The sequence below is a fragment of the Pleurodeles waltl genome, chromosome 8 (genome assembly GCF_031143425.1).
Source record: "Pleurodeles waltl isolate 20211129_DDA chromosome 8, aPleWal1.hap1.20221129, whole genome shotgun sequence".
In the NCBI taxonomy this organism is placed as follows: Eukaryota; Metazoa; Chordata; class Amphibia; order Caudata; family Salamandridae; genus Pleurodeles; species Pleurodeles waltl.
Genome location: NC_090447.1, coordinates 1,109,950,362 through 1,109,973,330, shown reverse-complemented (window position 1 = coordinate 1,109,973,330; position 22,969 = coordinate 1,109,950,362).

Sequence of the window (22,969 nt, the reverse complement as noted above, 5' to 3'; positions counted from 1 at the left end):
CTCCAAGTTTCACGCATTGTTATACTATTGGACTCATCTGCTCCTCTAGTGCACCATAGAGCTGTTCATACAGAGGTAGGACCTCACCAACAAGCTTGTACAGCTCTTCTGGAATGAAGGCTGGGGCCCTATCACCTGCAGGACGTGGCATGATAGGTCCCAGAGGCAGCACACAGCAGTTCAGGTAATAGAGGTCTTGCTGGCAGTACTGTCAGGGATCAAGTGAGAGATTCTGTAGAAGATGGTGGTCACGTCCACAACGTACATGGCCATTGCCGCCAGTGGCCGGTGCCATTGGCCCAAGTCCGCCAAAGGCAGCAATGTGCCCCAATGGCAATGTCCACTGTGGTTGTAACCGCCTACCACTATGACGACATCCACCAGTGGAGCTAGCTCACTTCCTCATGTCCAGTACAGTAGGTCAGGCAGCTGCCATTTTAAGGCAATTATATGTATGGAAAAAGTAATGGAAGGTGCATCATTTACTGCAAACTATATAGTACGAACAAGTTTTAAGTTCTGATTTCATGTTTAGCGGTCTCAATGGTCATGTGTAAAAGAGGTATGACTTTTAATGGAAATGATATTCTATATGCAACAGCATATTAGAGACATCAATGCAGTATATGTGGTACAAAGATGTCTCTCATATCAACTAGGTGTGATTATCAAACTCTGCCTGTCACATGTATATGCATGTAAAGTACATCTGAGGGATTAGTGATTCTGCATCAAAGGGAACTGACATAGAAAGCATAGCAATGTGCTGTACATCAAATGTCAAATGTTTCATCTGACATCATGTGGAGATATGAACCTATTCATTATTTGTACATTGTAAAATTCATCTACAATCTGTTTCTGTCCCTCACAGTTACTCTGGCATGAGGAGAGGAAGACATCCTCCTGTGTACCACCTACTAGTAGACCTGCACCCCATGGAGGAGAGAAACAATATACAATTATTTCGCCTGAATAGGCATACAATCATGGATCTATGTCATCAGTTGAAGTCAGCTCTGATGCCTGCCATTCGCAATTCCACTAGCATATCTACAATCATTCAAGTCAGGTCAGTGCTACACGTCCTTTCGGAATACAGTGGCCTTAACTGCAGCAATGTCACAGCCCATGTTCAGTCTGGTTTTGAAGGCTGTACTGTCTGCATTTTTATGAAACACCTGGACAGCTACATCAGGTTTCTTCAACTTGCCGATTTGGAATACGTGAAGGCAGAGTATTATGCTTTGGGACACATTTCACATGTGGTTGAAGCCATAGATGGAACCCATGTAGCCTTGGTTCCCCCCAGTGCCAATGAACAGGTACATAGGGACAGGAAAACTTACCACTCCATCAACGTCCAAGTGGGGTGTTTGGCATACCACTACATTTCACAGATCTGTGCAAAGTATCCTGGATCAGGCCATGATTCCTTCATCATGGGGAACAGCAATATCCCAATGCTGATGACACGACTCTACACAGAGAGGGTCTGGCTGGTTGATAAGTCACATATGACGTGTGTCTGCAACATTTTTCTTCTGCTATCACAAATGTGCATGTCTAAGATATATGTTTGTGTTGTTGTACCTATTCCTACCCAAGCCATCCTTGGTTATTGACACCAGTGAGGTACCCAACCAGGCCAGGGGAAGTCCGCTTCAATGAGGCCCATGGAAGGATAAGGCGTGTCATGGAGAGGACTTTTGGGCTCCTGAAGGCAAGGTGTCACAGCCTGGACAAATCTGGAGGGGCCCTCCTCTACTCACCCCAAAAGGTATGTCAGATTATTATTGCCTGCTGCATGCTCCACAACCTTTCCCTGAGACTTCATATACCATTCATTCCAGATGAGGGGGAACCAGCAGAACCTGTGGGTAGAAATGCAGATTTGCCAAATGAGGATGAGCCTGATGAAGATGAAGCAGGAGACATCAGGACAGATCTCATCAATAAGTGCTTCAACTGCCTAAAAGTATGTGATGTGCTTTCAAAAATGTGATTCCGTTTTGTAGTATATAATTGATGTCTGGCATGTCTCTTCCTATTGACCATCATGTGTGGGATCTTCAGTTCCTCCAATGCCAATGACTCAGGTATGCATGCCGATTGTAATTTGTTATTATGTACTGAACAGTGTGGCATACAGTGTAATGGGTTGTTACTGCAAAAGCAAAGCCACAGTTGAACACATGACTACTCAGAATACAAGTATGTTTACAAATATGTCCTATCCTTTATCTCTGACATTCACAGATTTGCATTGTTACTGTTTGCCTCAACATCAGTGGCAAATCACCAACAGTGTCAGAGGCAGATGGTATTTGCAGGCAGACATGAGAAGTGGGCATGCATAAAACCAGGAACTGATTAGCATGAGTATGTGGACTGTCACTTATATGGCCAGACTGTCAGGACACTAGTATGAAAGTGTGTTTTTACTACAAGATTACCAGGTTGGTACTGAAGGTGCCATGTGTGCGTCCATATTTGTCTGACACGTGAAAATAGTTGTACCAGAGCCTCTATCATTATAATGGTTTCTGTTGTATATCACCTACCTTGTACAACGTTGTCAGTGTATTAATACTTTGCAGGCCAATGGACATTTCTTTAAGGACTGATATAGGTGAGTGGCAAGCCTACTGGTACCTGACCATGGTGAGTGAAAGGTTCCAGGATTGGGAACATCAGTACTGATTTCTGTCTGTATCATGGAGGGATGAATATTAGGGAGCTAAGCTGTGGGAATGTGTGAAAAGTTTACCTGGTGTAACAAAGGACCAATCTGTTTGCCTGCTGGCTAGTAGAAAGACTGACATGTTCATAACTTCTGTATCCTGTAGGTTATTAGTGTATGACACCGAAACTGACATTCTGAAGTCACCAGCAGTACTCCTCTATCTACTGATTGCCATTCTACTAATAAATGTGTGGAGATGTACAATACGGCTGATTTGGGTTATGTCTGGTAAAATGCGAATGTAATGAATCTCCTGGTTATAGAGTACACATGTGATGTCCATAACAAAGGTTGTACAATACAGAGGACATATTGACATAAGAGGTGCCATAGCTGACAGTTGTACATGGTCGATACATGACACTTACACAGTACCTGTGTTAAAGTTGTATTTATTGGGGAATCCAAAACTATCTTTGTGAATTGAAAGTGAAATAACAGAAAGTAAACAGTGAATGGGTGAGTCAGGTGGATGAAATCATCAGGGTAGCTGCTACACCATTTGGCAGCATAAGTCCAGTCTCCTTTCACCATGGCAAAATTGAGTTGGGTATCAGAACAGTCAATAGGCTGTGTCTGTGGCACACAAGGGGACACAATCAGGAGAGGGTCACTTCTGGCAGTGGGTTTGATCTTGGCATCTGCTCCTGCTGGATGTCTGGGTGGACGTCCATGTTTGCGGGGGCTTTGCTCTGCTACAGAGGGTGGGGTGTCTGAGACATGTTATTCCCCTGGCAGGGCCTCTCTTCCACTAGTGGCCACAGATGTTGAAGGGGTTGATGACTTATTACTAGTGGAAGAGGCCTGATGTTGTGTGGCAGACCTCCTCAGAGTAGTGTTGATGTCCCTCAGCACCCCAGCAGTGGACATCAGGATCACATTTTGTGCTTGCTACTGCTGCATGGCTTCCTGGCGGTTGTCCCTCTGCAGCTGTTGGATTTCCCAGTCATGATGAGTACCTGACCCACCATGCCTTGGGAATTTTGGTAAGCACCCAAGACTTGGGAGATGGTTTCCTGGTCAGTATTGTTCCTTTGAGTCCCCATCCTCTGGCCCACACCATCCCTACCACGCACTCTACCCCCACGTGCCTGTGCCCCCAGCACAGTGTACCCACTCCCAGTGTTGTCAGGTCCATCAATGTCAGGGGTGACAAGAGGTGACTCAGGTACCTGTACTGATGGGCATGCAATGGAAGTAACAGTCCTTGGGGCACAGGTTTTGGGGGCGAATGGTTGCTGGAAGTATTGAAGCTACAGGCCTGGGAGGAGTCAATTCAGGCACTTTGGGTCTGACAGCTCTTGACTAACCAGGTGTCCCTGATGGGCCAGCTTGTCATCAGTGACCAAACATCCAGGGGTGTTGAACTCACGGTGGTCTTTATCCAGAGGGGTTGTGGCAGTGTTTGGTATACTCTCCATGGTGACATTGTCAAGGTTACCTTTGGGAGAAATGGGGCACACAGTTGCTGTATGAAATACAACAAGTTGTGTTTAAGTTTGAGTAGTAGTGATATTGTGTGAGATGCACACACTGCCTTTACAAGCTCCCCTAAGATGATAATAACAGCTGCTACCACATCTTAGTCAGGACATTTGGAGACTCAGATTTTTCAATTCCAACCACCATGCTCAAAGCTGTTTGACTATGTTGGAGGATCGTTGACTGCTGATACCCTCTTATGTTATCCTTTGTTGTGCCTTTATTGCTCTCTGCCTCATTCCCCTGTTTTTGTGTGCCTTTTCTTAGTTTTTTGCCTTTTTTTTGCCGATTTCTCTCGTTCTCGGCTTTTTCCGATTTCCCCTCTCTCGCTGCTGCATCCCCTGCGGCCCCCCCTCTTGCGCCCCTATTTGCCCACCTCTCCTGCCTCCTGCCTCCTAGCTGCTCCTACCTCCCACGTCCCCTTCTTAATGGCGCCCACGCAGAGGCAAGCCCATCTGCACCTGTCCCCGCCTGGACCGCCCCTAGACTGTGCCCAGCGCCTGACCCCCCAGCCCACGAGTTCCCCACGCCACCAGATGCCATTACAACGCTGAGGAACTCCACGCTCTCAACCCTGGCCTCCCCACCACCTGCGTCCAAGCCTCCCTGAGGCACACCCATGGACCCTTCTCCTGCCGGATTTGCAGCTTCACCTGCACCCAAGCCACCAAGCACCACAACAGCTCCACCCACAACCACCTCAGCTGCATCTTCCACAACACCCGCTCCATCCACAAGCATGCCTTCAAACTCTGAGACCTCCTCACCTCAGCCTTCCCAGACATCGCCTTCCTCACCGAAACTTGGATGAACCCCTCCTCGGAACCTGACATTGCAATAGCCATCCCTGAAGGCTATAAGATTACCCGCAGAGACCGCACTAACAAACCGGGAGGAGGAATCGCCATAGTCCACAGGAGCACCATCAGGATCTCAACCAACACCTATGACAACATCGATGCTGCCGAACACTTGCACTTCCTGATTCACGTCAACACCAACACCACTCTCAGAGGAACCCTTGTCTACAGACCCCCAGTCCCCCTACCACAGTTCTGCGATGCCATCCCCGACACAATCAGCGCCCACGCCCTCGCCTCTATGGACTACATGCTCCTCAGCGACCTGAAATTTCACCTAGAGAACGGCAACAACAGCAACTCCTCAGCCTTGATCGACAACCTCGCCAACCTCGGTCTCAAACAACTCATCACAACGCCCACCCACTCAGCCGGCCAAACACATGACCCCCATCTTCTCCTCGCCAGCAGCCACATCACCTTCACCCATACCACTGAACTCCACTGGACCGACCGCTGCAGTGTCCATTTCACCTTCCAGAAACCCACCAATCATCACCACCCGCAACAGATCCCTCGCCATAGCTGGAACAAGATCTCAAAAGACCAGCTGATCTCCACCCTCGTCCACACCCCGCCACCCAGCACCAGCGACCCCAACACTGCCGCCCTCAACCTCAAACAATGGCTAGGCAACTGCACCAACACCCTTGCCCCACTTAGGAAACCACCCACCACCCGTACAGCACGAAAGCACCCTGGTTCATCGCCAACCTTCAGGCCTCCAAGCAGGAGTGCCAGAAAATCGAGACGATATGGCTCCACGAACAAACAGAGAGCGACCACGCCACCCTCAAAACAGCCATCCACAAGCATCACCAGCTCATCCAGACTACCAAAAGATAATTCTACAAAGACCGAATCGACAACAACGCACACGACAGCAAAGTGCTCTTCAGCATCATCAAAGAACTCGCCAACCCCAAGTCCTGCTCCATCAACCCCCCCTCACAAGACCTCTGTAACTCCCTTGACACCTTTTTTCACCGCAAGATCAAGGACACCCACAGCAGCTTCACCTCCCCAAATCCCATGACAACCATGGCCAACACTAAGCCCAATGCACCCAACCACACCAACCTTCTGAGCGCCTGGACCCACACCAACGACGAGGGCACTACCAAGACCATGAGCACCATCCACTCCAAATCATCCGCCGACCCCTGTCCTCACCATGTCTTCAACAAAGCCAGCCAAATCATCACCCCCCTAACTCCGTGCTATCATCAACAGCTCCTTCAAGACCGCCACCTTTCCGGAGAGCTGGAAACAGCCAAAGTCAATGCCCTGCTCAAAGAACCCAAGGTAGACCCCGAAGACCTCAAGAACTAACGGCCCATCTTCCTCCTCCATGCAAAGGTCATAGAGAAGATAGTCAACAGCCAACTATCCCACTTCCTGGAGGACAACAGCTCGCTTGACATTTCTCAATCTGGCTTCCGCAAGGACCACAGCACCAAGACTGCTCTCATCGCCGCAACCAACTGCATCAGGATCATACTCGACAAAGGTGAAACCGTGGCTCTCATCCTCCTTGACCTCTCAGCAGTCTTCGATCCCACCACAAGGCCCTGGACTGGAACACATCCTTCCTCTCCGGTAGAACTCAGAGAGTCCGCCTCCCTTCGTTTCTGTCGAAAGCCACCAAGACTATCTGCGGAGTCCCCCAAGGATCCTCTCTCAGCCCAACCATTTTTAACTTCTACATGGCGCCGCTTGCCAACATCATCCGATCCCACGGCCTCAACATCGTCTCCTATGCGGATGACACCCAAATTATCCTCTCACTCACTAAGGACCCTGCCACCGCCAAGATCAATCTCCACAACGGACTTCATGCCATCGCCAACTGGATGGAGATAAGCCACCTCAAACTGAACTTGGATAAGACTGAGATCCTCATCCTCGGCTCCAACTGCTCAGCATTGGATGACTCCTGGTGGCCTGCCACACTAGGAGCATCACCAACTCCCACCACTCACGCACGCAACCTCGGCTTCATACTAGATTCATCGCTCACCATGACCCAGCAAGTCAATGCCGCCTCATCCTCATTTAACACTCTCTGCATGCTTCGCAAGACCTTCAGATGGATCACCATTGAAACCAGAAGAACGGTCACTCATGCTCTCGTCAGCAGCAGACTGGACTACGGCAACGCACTCAATGGGGGAAAAATGGCCAAGCTCTAGAGGAAACTTCAGCGCCATCAGAACACCCCTTCATGCCTCAACCTCCCATGCCACAAACACATCTCAGCCCTTCTCAGAGACCTTCACTGGCTCACAGTCAACAAGGGGATCACCTTCAAACTCCTAATCCATGCTCACAAGGCTCTCCCCGACTCAGGCCCTGCCTACCTCAACGAGTGTCTCCGCTTTCACGTTCCCACCCGCCAGCTCCGCTCCGCCAACCTTACCCTCACCACTGTCCCCCGCATCCACCGTACCACAACCAGCGGCAGATCCTTCTCCCACCTTGCCGCCAAAACCTGGAACTCCTTCCCCGTCTGGCCCAGGACCTCCTGACCTTCGGGAAATGACTCAAGCCCTGGCTATTCGAGCAGTAGCAACACCCCCAGCGCCTTGAGACCCTAACAGGTGAGTAGCACGCTTAACAAGTGATTGATTGATTGACTGATTGATCTGAATATTGGCCCTCATTCCAAGTTTGGCGGGCGGCAACGGGAACCGCCAATTGGCCGCTCTGCGGTCAAAAGACCGCGGGGGCCATTCTGACTTTCCCGCTGGGCCGGCGGGCGCCCGCCAAGGGAGCGCCCGCCGGCCCAGCGGGAAAGGGCCTGCAACACAGAAGCCGGCTCCGAATGGAGCCGGCGGTGTTGCAGGTGTGCGACGGGTGCAGTTGCACCCGTCGCGCTTTTCACTGTCTGCTAGGCAGACAGTGAAAAGCATACTGGGGCCCTGTTAGGGGGCCCCTGCACTGCCCATGCCAGTGGAATGGGCAGTGCAGGGGCCCCCAGGGGCCCCAGGACACCCGTTCCCGCCATCCTGTGTCTGGCGGTGAAAACCGCCAGAAACAGGCTGTCGGGAAGGGGGTCGGAATCCCCATGGCGGCGCTGCTTGCCTTGCTCCTTGCGGGAAACCGCCGGACCCGGTTTTCCGACACCGCCAGCCTGTTGGCGGTGCTTCCGTTGCCCGCGGCCCTGGCGGTCTTTGACATGAGTGATTACATTTGTCGGCTAGTAAAGTGTATGCCCAATGCACAATGGTGTCAGAGTTGGCACACACTATAGGAGACAGCAGTTGACATTGGCCTCCGTCTGGATGTACTGCAAGTACATCCAGTTTGGCATCTAGTTCTTCACCCCAAATGAGTCAGTGTCAATCTTAGGAAACTATTTCTAAGGACAGTTTGATATGGCACTCAGCTGTAGCTGTGTTTCACTATTAATGGTAGTGGAAGTGGGCCATTGCATTGCTGTCTTGGCATAAACTGTTTACTAGTGGAACATTAATGATGGGTTACATTTAGTTTCACATAGAAGACATCTAAAAATTAGTGAACTGTACTGTTTTTTTAATGCTGGAATAGTGCCTTTTGGGAGTAGAAGTGCATGCCAGTTCCAAGAACTGTCGAGCCAGGTAAGGAGACATGTGGCAATGCAAGGAGTGGTATTTGTACATTTAACACAGAGGATTGGTAGGTGGTTTGGTAAAAAGGTGGGAAAGGGTGGTGAGGGATCATGCAAGACAAAACTTTTTGATGACACGAATGTTCTGTTGACTTACCAGACACCACTTCCCCAGGTATTCCTGTCAGGCCCTTAGAATGCAAGATGTCCAAGACCTCCTCCCATGATGTAAACTATGGGGGAAGAAGGGGGTGCCCACCACCACTCTTGAATACCAACAGCTGGTGCCTGGATGCCATGGAATATACCTTCCCCTTGAGGTCGTTCCACCTCTTCCTGATGTCATCCCTTGTGCGCGGGTAGCTGCCTACAGAATCGACCCTGTTGACTATTCTTTGCCAAAACTCAATTGTCCATGCTTTTGATGTTTACTGGACCTGTGCTTTGCAAAGGTGTGGTTCTACTCTGACAATTTCGTCCACCATCACCCTCAGCTCGTCATCTGTGAAACAAGGGTGCTTTTGTGGGGACATGGTACTGGTGGTAAAGACGGTGAGGTAGTGTGACAGAAATAGGTGGAAGGTACTGTTTGTGATGAGGTGTAGGTGCTGTGATGTGAGTGGGTGATGTTTGTTGTGTATTTTGTGTGATGGTAACTTGTGTGCTGTGTATGCTGTGCAGGTGTGAGATGTATGTGTGGTGAAATGTGAATAGGTGCCAAAGTATTTTTATTCTAAACCTGGGAGGATAATTTATCCTTTGTGGCTGTGTGTGGCGCTCTGGTTGCAAAGGATTGTGGGTTGTGTAGGGGTGCGTAGGTTTGTCGAGTGTGTGGATGTGTGTCAAGTGTGGGATATTCAAACTATCCAATGTTGTGTTGTGCTTAGTGTGAAGTGAGTTCAGACTGAGGCAGGCTGCGGTTCACACTGCCAATGGTTTTCCACCATGGAAGAACCAGTGTTGTGATTTGTGGATGTGCGGACTTCACAGTGTAACTCTAAATACGGAGGTCAGATGACAGCAAACATGGCGGTCTTTTGGCGGCTACAACCACGGCGGTCATGCCACCAGACCGCCAAAGTCATAATTAGGCCCAAAATGTCCTCCTGCAAAACAAAAATATGCTGTCTAAACAAAATGTTGGTCACCCACATGCTAAGCAAAGAAGAAGTTACTGAGAACAAATGTTTATACATATATATAGATATGGATATATAAAACCTAGTGGCGTTTGCCACTAGGTAGTTGTAGTTAAGACCTACTTTGTATAGGAAGATTTCATTATTTTTTCTAATATCTTTGGCGCTGTTTGAAAAATCTTTCCAAGAAAATAGCTGCTGTCTGGCAATATCTGTTTGAATAGCACTATGCACTTTGTACTCTACATGAAATAAGAAAATAAATTACCTCTTGAGCTGATGGATGGTGCCGCCGTCATTCCTGCCATGAGAAGCTGGTAAATATTGCCTCTCGGATGCTGTGTAATGATTTATGACTAAATCTATCTATCTATCTATCTATCTATCTATCTATATATATATATATATATATATATATATATATATAAAAAACCTAGTGGCGTTTGCCACTAGGTAGTTATAGTTAAGACCTACTTTCTATAGGAAGATTTTTTTTTCTAATATCTTTGGTGCTGTTTGAAAAATCTTTCCAAGAAAATCAGATACTCACTTCAGCTGCTGTCTGGAAAGTTTTGGGGTGATCCGTCAAGCGGAGTCTGAAAAAAAGGGGGGTCCAAAAACACATTTTCCACATTCATTTTTCCATAGTGATTTTGAACAGCGCTGGTGCCAAAACCACTGGACGAAATTACACCAAATTTGGCAGAAATGTAGCTAGCTCTTTGTCTAGAAAGAGCCCATCATGTTATATGGTGTAAATCTGTTCAGTATTTTTTTTTAAATTAAAGGAAATTCAAGTTTCTATATATAGAGACGAGAAGGATTTGCGCCCCTTCCCAATCTCGTGCGGAGATCTGATTGGCTGCCAACACTTCAACAAGGCAGTGTTGGCAGCAATGTTGGAACTCGACTTCAGCCGTGTCCCTCAAGAAAAGAATAAAAATAAAGAAAAGGGGCCACACTGATCCCTTGGCTCTGGTGCTGGGATTCCAAAAGGACCCACAGGACAAAAAATAATTTTCTTTTAACATTTTTGTCAGGAGTCATGGGGAATCTGCGGATCCAGTGAAAAAAACAAAAAACAAAACAAAGCATGGGCTCCCGCGCTTTGCAATTCTGGAGCCCTTGGGTGGGCCATGTCCCGGGGACATTGCTCCTATAATGCGGGGGGATCATGTGCCCCCCGCAGCCCTGGGGACCACCACCTCCAAGGAGCTTCAATTTTACTCTGTGTGGAGGGCTGCATGCCCACCGCAGCCCCTGGGACCACCATCTCCCGTGGGCAAACACAAAACATTAGAATGGCTCCATTTTTTTGAACCCCCTGCATCCTCAGGGTCCACCATGTTCCCGGGGCTACTTTTGTGGGAGGGGGGGTCAGGCACCCCACCTCGAGCAGCCAATAATGTCCCTGTGGACAAACATCCCCCAGGGACAGCTCTTGCTATGTCCCCAGGTGGGACACAGCTGTTTGCTGTGGCTTGGCAGAAGCTTTGAATCTGCAACCAAGTCATAGCAAACACTCCGGTCATGATGAAAAGAGAGTGGTAAAATAGCTCTCCCTTCATTGGAGCAGGGCTTTCATCTGTCTGACTGCCCATGGAAAGGCAGGCAGGCACACAGAGAAAATTGCTCTCACAGAGAGGGAGCTGCTGGGACCGTGGAGGCCTTCAGGCTCCCCCCACAGTCCCCAACAAGTCACATGGGTAGGTCCCGTGGGATGGTCCTGGGGCTGAGATTAACCCTGGTGGGGAGGCCATGTGCTCCCCCCAAAAAAAAATCTAGGCCTGGTCCTGGGGGATGGAGGCCTTGGGAGGTGGCCACATGGCCTCTCCCCTAAAAACTATACAAATATTTAGACCGGGCCCCAGAATATGGGGTCCCCAGGGCTGAGACCAGTCTGGGGAGGGGGGCCACATGGTATATAGAAGTTCATCTGTGTGAGCTTCCAGCAGCCAACAAGGACCTTCATGAGGTGTGAATATCCTCCTAGAGCTCAGGCAAGGCCTTAGGTGTGGGGAGGTATTCTGTTCCTCTGACAGGATGACTATCTGGGCAACTTAATTCACCTCAAGAGGCCTACCCTGTCACAGTCAGATGTAGCTAAAACATGACCCTGCCTCCTCATCCCTCCTCTAGCCTTCTAGCCACCCAAGCACCCGTCCCAGTAGGAGAGGAGTTGTTTTCAGAATTGCCTTTGAGTGACCACAGAGGAAAGAGTACTTCTTTCCCTTGCAACTCCTCAAGAGTGAACACAGGAGCACTACACAGGCTACGAAAGGTTCTTCCATGCTGGATTTAGGTAGAGATTGGCATTGTGGGGTTGTTTCCAGTAGGACACACAGGATCAGCTGCTAAAAAGAGTAATGTTACCGCTGGGAACTTTTTTCGTACTGTTTAGGGAGGGCATTGTGTTACACCCTTCCTTTGGCTAGTAGAAGACATAAATGTAGCACCCAGGGCATCCTGTTCATACAACTACTAAGCCTGTGGCAGATAGAAGAAGGACTGCTTCTGAAGCCAAAACCTGTGAGGAGAATCCTAAGTGCTGGACCTACTCCCACCTGTAACCATTGTGAGAAAATTATTTTTTGCAGAATCCTCCCCACTTATTTTGGATGGATACAGGTGTTTTCATACCCTGAGTGTGTCCTGGGCCTTGCTAACCAGTCCCAGGGCCTGTGCTCTGTTGAGAATGGTATATGCAAATTAGGCATCATTATAATTGACTCTGATAACCTACCTGTAAGTCCCTAGTAAATGGTGGGCATGTAGGTTGAGGGACATCATTGACGTTAAGGTACACCTGGGTACACTGCTGTGGTGTCTGGTATTTTAAAGGCAGACCAGCCTTGATAACTGCTTTTAAAGTAAGACTAACCATAAATTTACCTTTGGCATTAAAAGTACTTCCAAAGTTTCAAACAACCTTATTGTTACATATATGTCACACCTAAAGCCTGCCTGGGGTATTCCAAGGGTTGAGTGCAGTGCAAGTATAAGCAGGGATATTATAAAAGAAGTCTTATGAGCCCTGGTGAGGGGAAAGCTGCCAAATTATTTTTCCCCATTGTAGTGCATTAGGTCCATAGGCTAACATTGGAATGTCTTATTTAAAAATAATAAAGTCTTATCTCCACTAGGAAAGAGTTAAATATATCATGTGAGATATCAAATTAATAGTTTGACTAATTCCAACAACTTGCCAATGTTAGGCTTATTATAACTATTACAGGGAAAGAGTTTTAGAACTCTTTCTAAATGTTACCTAAATCAGCCCTGTAGGGCCCTTTCCTGATTGGTCAGCCTCTGGTAGGCTGAACTAACCTACCTTAATGAGGTGTGAAGTGGCCTGGGCTAAGACAAAGAAAGCATCTGATGGGTGGAGAACTGCTATAGCAGGTGCAGAGCAGGAAGGGGACTGGGTTGCCAAACTGGTCTTCAAAGGAGGGAAAGACAGTTAGGACAGAAAGCAGACCTCCCCCATTTCCTGTATCCCAGACAGATAAGAGCCACGCCCTAAGTCGGAGGTAAAGTTTTATTGAGGCCTCCTGCTCAGTGTATCCAATTTGGGCTCGATCATGGTTGGCCGCAACTAGATGTACACAGTTGACATTTTTTGATTTTAGGCACTAGAAACACATTTTTACATTTTACCTTTAAAAATTTATATTTCCGGTTCCCTACATTGGATATTTCTCATTTTTGGTGTCATTTTAAAGATAAAACTATGTCCTATCTTTATAAATTGATGTTGGATTTGTACTTGGTATTGCATTTTACCCATTTCCTGTTTTGTTGATATAAAATGCTTTACACAGTGGTCTCCTAAGTTAAGCCTAAATGCTCATGGCCAAGCTACCAAGGGTTGAGCAAGGTTCATTTATTAAGACCTTGAATGGACCTTATGTGAGATTGTAGCATATTACTAAGTGTAGGTACCTAACTAATAATCCACTTCATAACACTCATGACCCAGAAGTTTACTTCAGGGATCAGTTTGCTGACCTCCTATTAAGCTACTGGGACACAAAAGGTACAAGAAGCCCAATTTCCTAGAGGAACTCAGCATACTGGGTTCCACTGGACCTGCCCTAAACCCTGCTGATGACTTCTATCAGAGTGAGTCCTGGTCCAAAATTACTATTTCTGAGGTCATATAGTGCCTAGAACTCCTACTCCTTCTGCCTAAATCTAAAAATTGAGTTTCATAAACATTTTGCCCAACCTATGGACAGGAAAACGGTTGAGGGAATGGGAGCAACCTGCCAGTCAATCTGCCGAGGGTGCATCACTGTTTGGCCTTACTTCAATGCAGCTCCTGTCACATTCTTCATCACAGCAAATTGGCTGCAGCCAGACCCACACCAACCAATATCCAATGACATCCAATACTCTTTAGCAACAACTTGAAGTCTTGACCTGCTGAGGAAATCTAACTTCCTGGGTAGAGTCCAAGTCAGAAAGTAGAAATCTTCACCAAGCCACACGCTAAGCAGCATCTGCTAGAAGAAAGTGACTTCCTGGAGGTGACCTTCTGAATTTTTACCACACTGAGGTTTTCCCACCATCATCGATGGCTTTAACAAGATATTGTCCTTCATCAACACATCATTGACAAGCTCAACTTTGGACCCAGCCTGCAGCCTTGCCCCTCCTAGGACTCTGCCTCATTGACACTTTTCTAAGTGTGAAGGTAACTTTTTGACTGGGATAAATCTAGCCTGTGTATAGAACTTGTTCTCCATCATGGTAAACATTAAATGTTACCCTTGTCCTGTTCAAGCCCAACCAGTTGCCTAGGGTTGTTGCTTCAAAAATTATTATCTCTGGTTCCCCTTATTGGATTTTTGATGTTTTGGCTTCATGTTTTCATCAAATTAGTTGCTATCCTTGTAAATTTGAGTGGCATTTGTTATTGTCTGATGTTTTTGACTTTTTAATTTACTTGGTACTTCTAAATGTTTTCCACATTTTTTAAAGTTAAGCATGTTTGGCCCTGTGACACATCTTCCAGGTGCAGAGGGCAGGTTTAAATTACTTAAACCTTTACTGGACCTAACAAGGACAGTGACATGATGACTTGTGGTGGATTACCGCACACTCCATCTAACCAGTCAACATTCTCAGAAGCAGGCACAAGCAAACAGAAATAAAATGAAATTTAGTGTGAATTCAAGGCCATCCACAAGGCCAGAAAAAAATCTCTAGCACAATAGCTGTGAGAATGTAAAATAGGCCATGGAAAAATAAATCAATGGCCTAAAGCAGAGTAGGCCGCAAACAGTAGAATATCATACTATATGACAAATCTGAAATAAATTCACTAAAATACCAATAAAATGAGGAAATATCTATCTATCTATAGGTATCTCTCTTTTTCTCTCACTCTGTGTGTGTGTGTGTGTGTGTGTATATATATATATATATATATATATATATATATATATATATGTGTATATATACATATAGCAATGGCAGTCACTACTAAGTAGTCATAGTTAGGACCTAGTTTCTAGAGAAAAAGCTGTTTTTTATTTGCCTATATCTTTGGCCCTGCTTGACGAATCTTTATGAACATTTCCAAATATTTCAACAGTCATGTGAGCTGCTACCTGGAAAGTTTGGGGTGATCTGTCAAGTGGGGGCTGAGATAAAGGGGGGATGAAATTTAAACTGTTTCCAATGTTAATTGCCATAGAAAAAGCTGAACAGCGACAGCACCAAAACCACTGGACGGAATTACACCGAAATTTGGCTGAATAGTAGCTCTTGGTCCAGGAAGAGCCCTTTTTGCTATTTGGTGTGAATATGTTTAGCAGTTTTTGAGAAATTCAAGGAAACCCAAATTTGTATAAATAGGGATGCAAAGGATTTGTGACCACTCTTGATTGCATGTGGAGATCTGATTGGCTGTCATTATTTCAGCAAGGAAATGTTGGCAGCCATGTTGGGAGACGAGACCCAGACAAAAATGTAAAAAAAAAAAGAAAAGGGGCCTGGGAACAGACACCCTGACCCCTTAGCTCTGGTGGTGGAATCTTACGTAAATTGAAAAAAAAACAAAGCGCAGACTCATATGCTTCTTCTTTTTGAAGGCCCTCGGTTTGCCAAGTCCCAGAGATATGCCTATTATAATGCATGGGAGCACCTGGCTCCCTCCTGCTGCCCTGGGGACTGCTACCTCTCCAGGGCATATAAGTAATATGCGAGGGGCTGCACGACCCCTTGCTGCCCGGGGGCCACCACCTTCCTGGAGCTCTCATGTTATATGGTGCCGGGGGCCACGTGCCCCTCTCTTACTCGAGGACCACCACCTCCACAGGACTTTTATTTTATATGGTGGGGGCGCTCGCCACCCTGCTGCTCCAGGGACAGCCACCTCCCAAGGGCTGTATATAAATATTATGCAGGAGGGGGCATGCATCCCCCCTGCAGCCACGGAGACCACCACCCCCCGAGGCAAAGTGTAAAAAAAAGAAAGGGAGTCAGTTTCATATCCCCAAGACCCGAGGGCCACCACCTCCCCGGGGCTACTTTTGCATTGGATGGGGTTCACATGGCCCCACTGAGGAGCCAATGATGGCTGTGGGAACTGCCACCCACAGGGCCTGCTCCTGCTATGTCCCAGGTGCTGACCCCTGGGACATAGCTGTTTGCTGTGGCTTGGCTGCAGCTTTCACAGCTGCTGCCAAGTCACAACTAACACTCCGCTTTTTGACAGTAGGTCCCACTGTCAACAAGTGAAGTTTTCCTCTCTGTCCTCTTCACACCGGTGAAGGATTTACTTCAGCAACCAGGGAGCTGCTACTTAAAGCAGCTCCTTGGCTGCTGGAGCAATGGAACCATGGGGGAGGCCTTGAGGATCCTCCTGCATTCCTGGATAGCCTGTAAAGGGCATGTAATAAAATAAAATACAAATTAGTCAGGGACCGCAGGGGAGGCCATGAGGCTCCCTCGCGGTCCCAGATAGCCCGTAAATGGCATGTAATAAAAAAAATAAAAAAGAATAGTCAGGGACCACAGGGGAGACCTTGAGGCTTCCCCTGATGTCCCAGATAGCCCATAAAGGGCAGATTATAAAAAACATTTTTAAAAATCATTAGGTACCACGGGGGAGGCCTTGAGGCTTCCCACAGTCCCAGATAGCCCATAAAGGCCTAACAAAAATACTAAAAAATAGAAAAACTCAATAGTTCAGATGTGAAGGTCACAGACCTTTACACTGAGCACTAACGGTTCAAGTCCAGATGTATTACTGGTAATTACCCACCTTTGGTTTTTTTTTTTAGTTCAAATGTTTAAGGCTCACACTGAAAGCTAATCTTGCTCTTTTTAACTGACAAATACATTCTTCTTTTCCATTTGTGCATTAATATCATTCTAAATATATCATCCATCAAAGCACAAAAACTAATTAACTCTCTCCGTCTCACTCTCTTTCTTTCTCTAACTCTCTCATTTAATCTTTCTCCCACTCACTCACCCACTCAGACACTCAAGCACCCACTCATAGCCCCCCTCAAACCTTTGTGGACCCACTCACAATCCTACTCAGACCCTCACTCACCCACTCACGCACCCACTCACAGACCCACTGACACCCTGATACACCCACTCACAGACCTGGGCAGAGACTGACGCATCCAATAAGACACTGATGCATGCACTCTCACACTCAGACACAATCACATCTACTCTGATCTAGAGATACACCTCTCTTACACCTATTCTCACGCCCAGAAGGACAGGCTGTGGTCAACTCCTGCTGTGCATGGCCAAAGGGGCATGTGCAGTGTGGGGTTGGGAGGTTAGGTTGTGTTGGCCACAGGGCCTGGCTGCAGACCTGGTCTTGCAGGCAACTACAGCCATGCACAGGTGAAGGCCGTGCATGGTTCAAGGTTGCGTGCTTTTACAGGGTTGGCCTCAGGGCCTGGGTGGCTGGATTAAAGTGTAGGAATGAAAATTACTGTACATTAAAAAAACATAGAAATGCAGTGAAAAAACAAAGCTTAAAGGGACGTTATAGTTAGGAAATAGAATTAATAAAACATAGAAATTCACATTAAAAAAGCAAAGGTTACAGGGACTTTATAGTTAGGCTCACATTTTAAACATACAAAACCATAGACATTTACCAGTTATAATTAGAGTTATCTCAATTTACTATAACTTGTGCCTTAAGGTAAATATAACTTGCGCCCTGGCCATGCACTGCTAATTACCCCACAAATTACGGCACTCATGACATATTTAAACAACATCATTGATAATATCACTGTAATATTTGCTGTAACATTTTTGACAAAAACAAAACTCTGTATGGTGGGGGCGCGAATTATAGTTACCTTAGGGCACACGTTATAGTTACTTGAGATAATTCTAACTATACATTTTAAATAAGACATGATGTGGTTTAAATCCTTTTTAGTAAGTTTCAATCCACAACAGTATCTCAAAATCTAAGGAGCTAAAAGTGAATTGAAGAGTTGGGAGTGAGGAGGCAGTGACTGGACTTGGGATATCAGCACACAACCACAGTAGTGTAACTTGGTGTATATTCACTTGCATGCTCAACAATTTATTTCCAACACAATTTACACACACAACTATACTTCAAGAAAAGTTGCATTCAGTGCAAGTCTATGATGAGCAGAGAACAGATGTTTAAAATTACATATGTGAATCTACCACTCTATTGGCTTGTTATCTAGTTCAGAGGACGTTGAGTGGTTGTGGAAAAAGTTGCTTGTAAACTTAGGGACATATATGCATGAGGGAGTTTGTGTGGTGTCTGCACCAATCAATCAATCAATCAATCAAAGCATTTGTAAAGTGCACCACTCAACGCGTGAGGGTCTCAAGGTGCTGGGGGGGCTGCTACTGCTTGAACAGCCAAGTTTTGAGGTATCTCCTGAAGGTAAGTAGGTCCTGTGTCTATTGCAGGTGGGTGGGAAGAGTGTTCCACGTCTTGGCTCAAGTTGGGAAAACCACCTGCCACCAGCGGTCATTCTGTGAATGTATGGGACAGTGGCGAGGGCAAGGTCAGCAGAGCAAAGCTGTCTGGTCGGGGTGTAGAAGGAGAGCCAACTGTTGAGGTATTCTGGTCTGGTGTTGTGCAGTGCCTTGTGAGCGTGGGTGAGGAGTTTGAACGTGATTCTCTTGTTGACAGGGAGCCAGTGAAGGTCTCTCAGGTGGGCTGTGATGTGGCTGTGGTAGGGATGTCTAGGATGAGGCGTGCAGAGGCGTTCTGTATGCACCACACAATGTAGTACATCCTCAATGAAAACCCCAAATGCGATTTATGAATCAAGGCAAGGCCACTTAGCGTGGGCCTAAGTGGCTTCATAAATCTGGAGTAAAGCAATGCAGCACAAAACATTGTGGTGCCTTACTCTGCCCTGGGAAGGCATTCCAAGAGTGTTGCCTGGGTGTTTCCCGTAACTCTGATGGATTTTGACATATTCCCAGATTTAGCAGAACTGGTAAACCTGGGAAAGAGCCATAAATGCTATGCCTTCCCAGGGGAGGTGTAAGGAGGAGAAATATCTTTAGTTCTCCTTAACTAGTCTTTTTATGTGTGCTGTAGACTGCAACACTCATAAATAGAGAAATATGCCTCAGGTGATTCTTTTTGTCCAGGAAGATGTCTCTTCCTGCACAAAAACAATCTTGCATGCAACGGAGGCACTCTTGCACCATGGTGCATGGGTGTCTGCATTAGTGCTAGGCAGCTAAAGTGGCACCAGTACAGAAAAAAGACAGGAATATGCCATATTGATTTAAATTCACTTCATTACAGCCCTTTCCCTGTCACGCAGTGCAGTAAAGCACCGCAAGGGACTTACAGTGCTGCACTGCATGTTATCCATTAATATGCCTGTTGTGTGTGTGACTGAGTACACTCTGCATTTGAGAGGAAAATATATGACAAGTATGTGTTAAATCATTTGCTCACACATGTTTTACGAGGCAGTGCAAGTAGTGACACAGTGAGAGCATTCAATTCAAATCTACAATGTTTTAATAAAAATCTAAATCATAAAACCTGCTAAATTATTATTAGAAAGTATTGATGTGGTTTTAAATCGCGTGAACGAAAAAGCATTATTTAATTTATGCAGTAGTAATGTTGGCCAAGCCGTCATCAAATTACCTAAATCCACAATTCTTTCCCTCAGAGATTTAACTGAATTGCATCCGCTGTGATGATCTTTTGATGCGAGGCGTTTTGCGCCTTAATAGGATAATGTACATGAAGGCATGGGCAGAAGATAACTCTTTTACTCATGACATTTAGAGAAATGAATCCCATTAACAACTGAGAAAATCTAGAGACAAGAGCACACTCTAATTAAGCACCCCAAATACATGACAGGAGTCTGTGATCATAGTGCCGTGGATCTTTCTAGATGTGATAACATGGAATCTGGGAAGAATAAATTAAATTATTTAGCAGAATTCTAAGCACGTCGGGTCATATTATTTTTGGATCGCTTTTTGAAAGCTGTTTCCCATTGTGTACCTAATGTAGGTTATGTTGGCTCTTTACATTTCATAGGAGGTAACAAATGAGTAGATATAATCCATACTTGAGAAGAAGAGATTTTAGAAAAACCTCATACTTTGACAAGCTGTTGTTTATTTCCCAGTGGCCCGGTAATGTGAAATAGGAATACAAGTGTCACAATATTTTCCGGCACATATCCGCGTGCAAAATACAGGTGCAAATACGCCTTTAAAGCAGACCAGAATTCTGGAAAAAACAGCAGAAACGTGTGGTAGTACTGCTTTCCCCATGTTAAACCAAGTTCTAGCTGTATGTGTGTGTCCTTTTACTGCTTTCCCCATGTTAACAAATTCTAGCTGTATGTGTGTGCTAATATTTCTCTCCACGTGTTAACCCACATTCTTTCTTACATTCAGGATCGTAAAATACTCTTCCAGACATTTGGATAATGTTTTTAACAACTGGATTTTTTACATTAATTCAGTACACATAAATACACTGAGAACACTGTTTGCTCATCTAGTGCATTTCTTTCTGCCACTAAATGCTACTAGTTTTATATGGTGCGCACTGAATATAGAGCATATCTCATTACACGTTCGAAGAATGGTCTTATTTAAACGTGGGATAGTGACATTTCCAACATTGACAGATTTACAAATAATGAGAGCAAAGTCTCAAAAGAACTAGGCAATGAAACAATGAAGTCATTAAATGACCACGCTGACCTAATGCCTGTTGCGTTTTCTACACTCTGTTTTATTTCATACAATGATAATATACGTCAACAAAGGACCTGTGGTTCCAGTCAACCACAACAGCCTATTTAATTCCCTTTGGAATTTAAAGGCAACAAAAAATATGGAACATTTTTTAAAAGTATTGTATGTTTCTTTGTGTTTGTTATGATGGAGTAAACAAGGACAAAGCTGACGATTCTCTCGTTCTTATTACATTCTTTAATAATCCCTTGGTTGATTGGAAAATAATAATCAATACCCATAGAAAGAGCCCAGGAATGTCAGCGGTCTGGAATGGCTAAAGTAAGTTGCTGTGAGAATTAGCAAAGATGCTCTTATGACAAAGACACACTAATGAAAGTGCACATCACCCAGACGTACAATAATAACAGTACACTTTTAGAACAAAAACTGAGCACCAGTATGCATACATTTCTATTATGAGAATGTTATTACCTGTGGTGACTGGTCCATGTGGACTGGATGAGTGAATACTTCAGCCTGACCTTACGTTTATTACAAGTGTTGAATAAGGTTTAGCGATCGTGGAGGTAACTTCCTCACAGTCACTAAACTATTTATACTTTAGTAGCAGGCCAGGGCATAATGTTTTCTTCACCGACGTAGTCTTCCATAATCTCCAGCATTTCATGTTACAGAATAAATGCGTAATGCTGAGATTGCACCATTATCTCACGTTTAGTAAATGAGATTGCTGTTACGGTAAAGTACAATTGTGAGAGCAAAAGCACACAATTGGCACAAATTCGAGCAGCAATTCTTTATTGTGGTCACTACTAAAATTAAATTGAAAGATCATAAAACCACATTTTTCAACACAAATTCGGCATTTTACTGGGCAACCCCATTTTTACTATCTTTTATGCTTTTAGCCTCCTTCCAGTTAGTGCCAGAAATAGGTGTGAAAGCAATGCTGGATCTCAGACAGCTAAACATTTCTGAAAAGTAGACAAAATTCTGAATTCAGAAAAAGGTCATTTGTGTAGATCGTAAAAAGTTTTCATACAGAAAGTAACAGCTAAATGAAAAAAAATATTGAAATTGAGGAGAAAAAAGAGCCATTTCTGTCACAAGTTTTCTTCTATAACTTTTTCCAACTATGGCAGATTTTTTAAAGTAATAATCTGTTACATCTGCTGGACTCTTCTGGTTGTGGGGATATATAGGGTTTGTAGGTTCAATAAGAACCCTAGGTACCCAGAACCAATAAATGAGCTGCACCTTGCAATGGGTTTTCATTGTATACTGGGTATACAACAATTCATTTGGTGAAATATGAAGAGTGATAAATAGGTATCAATAAAACCTTTGTATTTCCAATAAGATATTGAGAAGAAGCAGTTATTTGCACATCTCTGAATTTCAGGGTCCCCATACTAGCATGCGAATTACAGGGCATTTCTTAAATAGATGTCTTTCATTTGGAAGGAAAAAAAAGTAGAGAAAGACAAGGGGCAATAACACTTGTTCTTCCATTTTGCATTCCCCTAAGTCTCCCGATAAAAATGGTACCTCACTTGTGTGGGTAGGCCTAATGCCCGCTACAGGAAACACAACATGGACACATCACATTTTTACATTGAAATCTGATGTGTTTTTAGGAAAGTGCCTAACTGTGGACTTTAGCTCAGCCGGCACCTAGGCAAACCTACCAAACCTGTGTATTTTACAAGACTAGACACTTAGGGAAATCCAGGATGGGGTGATGTGTTGCTCTCATCAGGTTCTGTTATCCAGAATCCTTTGCAAACCTCAAAATTTGGCAAAAAAACCCTTTTTCCTCACATTTTGGTGATAGACATTTCTGGAATCTGAGAGAGCACAAATTTCCTTCCATCCAGCATTCCTTCAAGTCTCTCGATTAAAATGGTACCTCTCT